The sequence below is a fragment of the Citrus clementina genome, unplaced genomic scaffold, assembly GCF_000493195.1.
Source record: "Citrus clementina cultivar Clemenules unplaced genomic scaffold, Citrus_clementina_v1.0 scaffold_7, whole genome shotgun sequence".
Taxonomy (NCBI): domain Eukaryota; kingdom Viridiplantae; phylum Streptophyta; class Magnoliopsida; order Sapindales; family Rutaceae; genus Citrus; species Citrus x clementina.
In genome coordinates this window covers 13476597-13483638 of record NW_006262075.1, presented here as the reverse complement: position 1 = coordinate 13483638, position 7042 = coordinate 13476597, and the positions used below count along the sequence as shown (strand labels likewise).

Below are 7042 nucleotides of genomic sequence, written 5' to 3'. Positions count from 1 at the left end.
ATGTGACTTTTTCTATTTCTATTTCAAAATTCTGTAATTTAAATAATGCTAATTAGTATTAATATAATTTCAAAATTGAAAATAATAATTTTATTTTTTTAAACCTTAAATCTCTTGACAGAGAATGTGAATCATTAATATATGCAGATTTTGAAGAAACCCGCCAAATTCAAAATAATTTAAATTACCCGCTAAAATTTTCAATTAATTCCCGAAAGCTTTGCAAATCGAACATCACTTGGTTCATGACATATGTGTGATGGATAAACACTGTCATAGGAACATGATAGATAAAACGTTGTCACAGATTTGTGAGAGGGGCTACAATGATAGATGGAAACTCTGTCATAAGGGGGGTCGGATGACATATATTCTCTGTCATGGTAGCCCATTTTTCTAGTAGTGGTAGGACAAATTTGTTTGAATTTATTGTACATAAATATAATTTTACCGTTAAATAGTAAGATCCAACAACTACCAAACAAATGACAAAGGTGTTTTTGATAGTTGTTGAGAATAAAAAGAATCATCGAAAGATATAGCTCAAATTATGAGGACTATAAGATCATATACTCATCAGACATGGTGTCTTGTTGAAATTTGACGTGCATGTTCACTTATATTGTACACACTCCTTATCCATTCACTCCGTATTTTACCATGAATGAGATAATTTCTTAATTGCCACATCATTGAGATATAAATTTTGTAACACAACATTATGGGAGCATTACTCTATTTGCTCCAAATGGAATATAGAGCAAACTAAAATTTTACTTCGTTACATTCACACGCAATTTACAATTTTACAGCAAATCAAATTCCATACAGTAAATGGGGACAAAAAAATTTGAACTTTTCCTTGAAAGCAATAATTGAAGTAGAAAAAAACGATATAATTCTCGTAACGAAGGCACCGCGCAAAGCTTGTCATTCAGAGGTTGAGCCAAGATTGAATTTACGACAGTTATAGACTGAGCAAAACGCTTGCAATGTCGTCAAGAGCAAGAGCACAATGGTAGCTAGTAATGTAAGGAACTTCCACGAACCAAACACATAAAACTTCATATATTTCCCAAACTTAACCTTCCATCTGTTGTAGTAATACTTGTTGACATCTTCAATCACTCTATCTAAGCGCGGCACTTTTGTCATTTTAATTGATTTATTCATCCCATTCCACAGATTAGCAACCCCTGCATCACTCTTTCATCCGTTCACTATAACCCCTTTTTCCCTAAGCAACTTGGCATCCTCTTCAGTATCAATAATCCCATTCATCAACTCAGTGTAACGAGTCAAAACCAATGGCCCTGATGCGCTCGATGCCTCATAAGCTACTACGTTTCTCAATACCACCACTGTATTAACATCTAAACTGATGGTTGGAAGGTGTAATATGGCCTTCTTTGCATCGAAACGGACGGTTGAGATGTTGCCAACAGTGGGTAAAAAACGAACATTGGATTTGGCAAGCTCAGTGACAGAAGGAATTGTGATTTCTTCCACTAATGGTGGCTTGTTCATGTGTTTGCTTGAGGTGGAGCTCTCATCATCTGATTTCTTTTCTACATTCTGTTGTGGGAACACTACATCTTGAAAGGTTTTCCAGGGCAATTTGGACAACAGTTTGGTAGGTTTTGATACAACAAGCTTTTTAATAAGTTTTATAGGGCCTTTATTTACCCTTGAAAGCAGCAGCTTCCAAAGCTGACTGATTAACCTTTTTGTGTAGTCCGAATGTATTTCCTCGGGTTGCATGGCTTCGCCTTGGTCGTCAACCTCAGTTATCTCAGCTTTTTGTTCAGCTTTTGGCACAAATGTGTCTTATAGAATGTCTAGCAAATGGGCACACTCTGAAATTTTGATCAATGGCTTGTCCTTCATCTTGAGAGGTGAACGCTCTTTACAGAATCCTTTTTAACATTGACATCAACATGTCATATCCTGACTCCAGGGATGAATATTGAATTTCAAGCATTTTTCTTAAAACAAATAAGGGAATTTGGTTCTCAAGCATCACTAAATCTCTAAGAATTGCGTTATGAGCAGCTTTTCTGTCTGCATAATCAACCAAATATGACAAAAATTGTTAGAGGAGCTGCTTCAACTAGAAATGTGGCTATGATTATTAAGAAACTGTCAAAAAATTAAGCTGATAGGTAAGAGTTTAATAATTATATTAAAGATATGTTTTAAACAGACCATCTCCTAAACACGAGTTACAAACATTGCATTGCTATTAAGAGATAAATGGGCCAAAATATAAAAGTAAGTTAATTTGTCTTAACTTACAAACATGGGTCTAATAGACATATAAAACGGAAAAGACATTTCTGGGAGATAGAAACTCGAGAACAAGCCCATAAATTTAAAATGGGTTTAAAAGTAGAATTTACGCATCTCAAGGAACTTGAACATCAAATTTAAGCTTTAATATTATGTCAGAGAAACCGTTTGACCCAAAATCTTAAGCCGCTAAAGTCTAATCTAATATTAAAGTTAAGTTGCAGTCGCAGAACTCATCATCATTCATTGCATAAATCTGAAGAAACTCGAGTAAGAACAATGCATCAATGGCCATCATCCAAGCTAGAGTCTCATCACTGAAATTCAAATACTTGTGATAACAAGCTCGGATCTACAGCGCAAGATCATTCAATTGATCAACAATATGCTCAAAAGTATAGTCACCGTGGAGTTGTTTCTGAGCTCTTTTCGCCGCAGCGAGCTTATAACTCTCCATCCCATAGAGCTCAGGACGCCAGAAATAGTAAGGGCCAATTGCAACTTCTTGTGGAGTATAAGAAGCAGGATCAGTAGACATCAAGGTTTTGGTCACATTGAATATGCAGGCAGGAAAATCTGTTTCATTTTCAAGCTCTGCTTTGAGAGTATGGCGGATGTTGATGATCCATTGACGCTCATCGAAGCTTGGGTTTGGATTAGAGGACATGTTGGATTAATTGGAGAAATGACGAAAGACTTTTTTTTGCCTTGAAGAAAATTGAACAAAATGAGGCTTTTATTAATTGGCTTGAAACTAACAGAGAGTTTTCAAAATTTTAAAAAAAATGTCAATCTTGCCTACTATAGTTTATTAAAAGCTCCACATAAGTTTATAAAAGAGGAGATATCGATAAATCAATAATTTATGTACATTTATGCTAATCATTCCAAAACTATCCCAATTAATATGATGCTCATAAGTGGAGTATAATTTTACATTATTATTAATTCACTATTCTATGATCTTTCTGTGGTGCATGTCGCAACGGTTTTCAAGAACTTCTGGGATAGCTAATACTACTCTATAAATATGAAACACGTATATTTCACTTGTAACAGCTCAACTGTTGCAATAGCATGTCTTGTTCTTGAATATTAAGCCTCCATTCACTTTTAATGAGTATTTGCCATTGATTTTGAACTTGACGAATTTCATTTCCATGAAATGAACTTAAAGGAGTAATGAATAATGGAATTTGACTGAATTAAAATTAGCGATGGTAAAATCCGGATCCGACTAATTGATATTCTTATATCTGCATTTGCATATGGATTTGCAAAAAAAAAAAAAAATACGGATCCGAATGCGGGTAATATCCGCATGGATTGCAAGCGAATATTTTAGATATCAAGATCTGCAAAAATTAAAATCCAATAATTTCAAATATAATTTAAAATTCAACAATTTACTTAATAATAATTAGAGACTTACTTTTCAACTTCTTAAAATGATACAATATTTGGGATGTTTTATCAAACGTTAGGGATTTTATTAAAATATCCGAATTTTCTGCAATCGTGGTGCAAATAAAATAATCAAACAATTAGGGATGGCAATGGGGAGGGGAGGGGAGGGGACCAATCTCCCCATACCCATCCCCGATGTTTTGCATATGTCCCCGTCCCCTCCCCGTCCCCGTCAAAATTGCTTGAGAGAATCCTCATCCCCTCCCCGAATAATAACAGGGGATCCCCGAGGGTCCCCGGTCCCCGAATAATTAATAGTCTAATACATTTTTTATTTTCGATTTTAAATTAATCATATTAAAATAAACTCATACCGCTATTGTAAGCTCGTAACCAACTTTGACAGCACATTAAGGCCTCCAATGTGCTTGAATGAAGTTTGTTATGGTATGAGCTCACAACTCTACCACTAGTGTTAAAAGCTGATTCAGAAGCAACTGTTGTAATTGGAATTGCCAAAATATCTCTAGCAATTCGAGCTAATGTAGGATACCTATTAGCATTTGTCTTCCACCAACTCAAAATATTAAAATCTTCCATCCGAGATATAACTTTCTCATCCAAATATGAATCTAATTCATCTGCAACAACTGCACAATCTCCATTGTTTACATAATCATTAAAACCTGTCATCCATTTGGTTGCTTTCTTATAAGAATCCCCTGTAGATCTAGTAGAAGAACTACTACCAGTATAATCAAAGCAATAAACAGTTGGTGAAAACTTCAATTAATACTCTTCAACTAATTCCCGGCAAAGGGTGACCACTTTCCCAACATACAACTATTTTGATATTTATTATTTTTAACAATATTTATAATTTTGTTATTTATTTATTAGTAATTTTAAAAATAAAAATAAAATTAAAAATTAAAATGGGGAAATGGGTAGGGGATGGGGATTCCACCTCATCCCCGTCCCCTCCCCGAATAAAAAGTTGGGTAAAAAATTTTCCCCGTCCCCTCCCCGAAAAAAAAATTGGGTATAAAATTATCCCCGTACCCTCCCCGAATGGGGAAAATCCCCGAGGGTACCCATCCCCGTGGGGATTTTTGCCATCCCTACAAACAATGTTTTTTTTTTAAACCATTGACCGTCTCTGCTTTGCGCATGCCGCCTTAATTATAACCCTAACACGATCAATAGAACTCGTGTTAAATGTATTCCATTTATTAATTATATTATTTATCTCCAACCTCCTATATAAACTCCATAACTCTATTGAAAAATATGTTCATATTTATTACTTTGTCAAGGTCATTCATAAGTAATTAAGGACCTATTTGGGTTCAAAAGTAATTTTAAAAAACTAAAAGTTAATTTTGATATTTGGTAAATTTTTTTACTAATTACTTTTAGCAAAGTCACTTCATTTTATAGCATGTTTGAAAAACAGAGAATAAATAGCTTTTTATACTTATTTTTATACTTAATACAGTTCTTCTCTAGTGCAGGTGCCCCCATTTTTTTTCAAGCAAACATACTTTTAAGCCGCGCGCTTTAATAAATAATGCTATTAAGTCGCAGGCCTTTATAGTGCATTAAAAAATAATTTTATTAAGTCACAGGGCTTAACAATATATCTGCATTAAAATAAATGAGGGAGTTTACACCTAAAAATGATTATATATATATATATATATATATATATAATTATCTTTATTATATTAGGAAATAAATCATTAACTCAAAAATATTATTATCATTACCAATTATATTGAGATAACAAAATAAAAAATAAAAGTGGTTATTTTAGTTATTAATTATTAGAAGTACACAATAAAAAATATTTTTATATACATGTATGAATGTTTAAACAAATTTTCTTCAATATTATGTTCAATTCAGTCATTTATATTCTGACAGCAATTAAATAGTAAGATTTACCAAACATAGATGGATGCTTTTAAAACTAATAGCACTTTTAGAAACAAATTTTATTAAATGTTTAATTAATTCTCTTCACAATTAATTATTTCTACAACATGTTAACAACAATTATTTTAAAAGATAAAACATTACCAAGCTCACTTTAAAAATTTTCTAATTTTTTAAATATATTTTAAATTGTCTATCACTCTTTTCTTTGAACTAGTGACGAATGTAGGGATGGCAATGGGCACCGTCCAAAGCGGGTTTGCCATTACCAAACCCATACCTGCATAAAATTTAAATTACCAAACACACTTGCAGCCTGCTGCAGGTTTTAGTTTTTTTAAGAAAACTCACCCGCAGTGAGTTTTGACAATTACCAAACCCACAATGATATCCGGCAGTTTTTTTGCGGGTTTACACATTTAAAATAAAAAATGTTAAATATATAAATTTATAATAATAACCTAAAATTCCACATAACATACTCAATTCTAAATTTAACCAATGCAAATGCCAAAATTAAAATTTTAACATCAATCCAACACGAATTCTCAAAGTTAAATATAAAATACACAAATCTATAAAAAAAAAAAAGCTACAAACTAGTATTTAAACATAATAATTATCATTTCATATTCAACACAAGCTTCAAGAGAATATCTTCATTCACCACCATTTGCACCCATTCAACACGATTCCTACAATAATGATTAAGATTAATATTTTTTAAAGAATAATACAGTGTAGTTACTAATTTGAAGAAAAAAATTATAATAATGAAATAATCCATGCATTAAGCTAAAGAATAATAGTCCATACAAAATTATAATAAGTAAATTACACAATATATATAAAATAATCTATGCATTAAGTTGAAGAAATTCAATCAAAGTTACAATAAGTATATTTTTAGATTTAAATATTTTTCGATTAAAATTAAATTAAAAAATAATTAAAAAAAGATGCAGGTTGACAGATATCCATGCGAGCATCCGTCAGATATTTGACTAATACCAAACCCACCCATAACCTAGTGCGAGTTTCAATTTATAATACCAAACCCGCCCGCAAGTCATAAAATTACCCGCATCAGGCGGGTTTTGTCAGGCGAGTTTAGGCGGATTTGCAGGTTTGCGTGTACCATTGCCATTCCTTATGGATGTATACTTTCTCATCTTATATTTTAAGTTTTGGGTTTATGTCTTCCTAACTCCCTAAATATTGTGAAAGCATATTTCTCTTTCATCATTTGAGTTTTTTAAGTTATCTTTCTCAAAATAGGCTTCAACAATATGCTTCATCAAGATATATAAATCCCAACATATTTTTGTTTGCACGTTTTGATCAATTTGTGATAGATTTTATAGATGTAATGATATTTTTTATTAAAAAAAAAATCTTCAATCAAGCA

General features: G+C 32.3%; 1 pseudogene; it reads right to left on the bottom strand.

Annotated features, from left to right (window-relative positions):
- Positions 1-930: 930 nt before the first annotated feature.
- LOC18036017 lies at positions 931-2956 on the bottom strand (annotated as a pseudogene).
- Positions 2957-7042: the final 4086 nt, after the last annotated feature.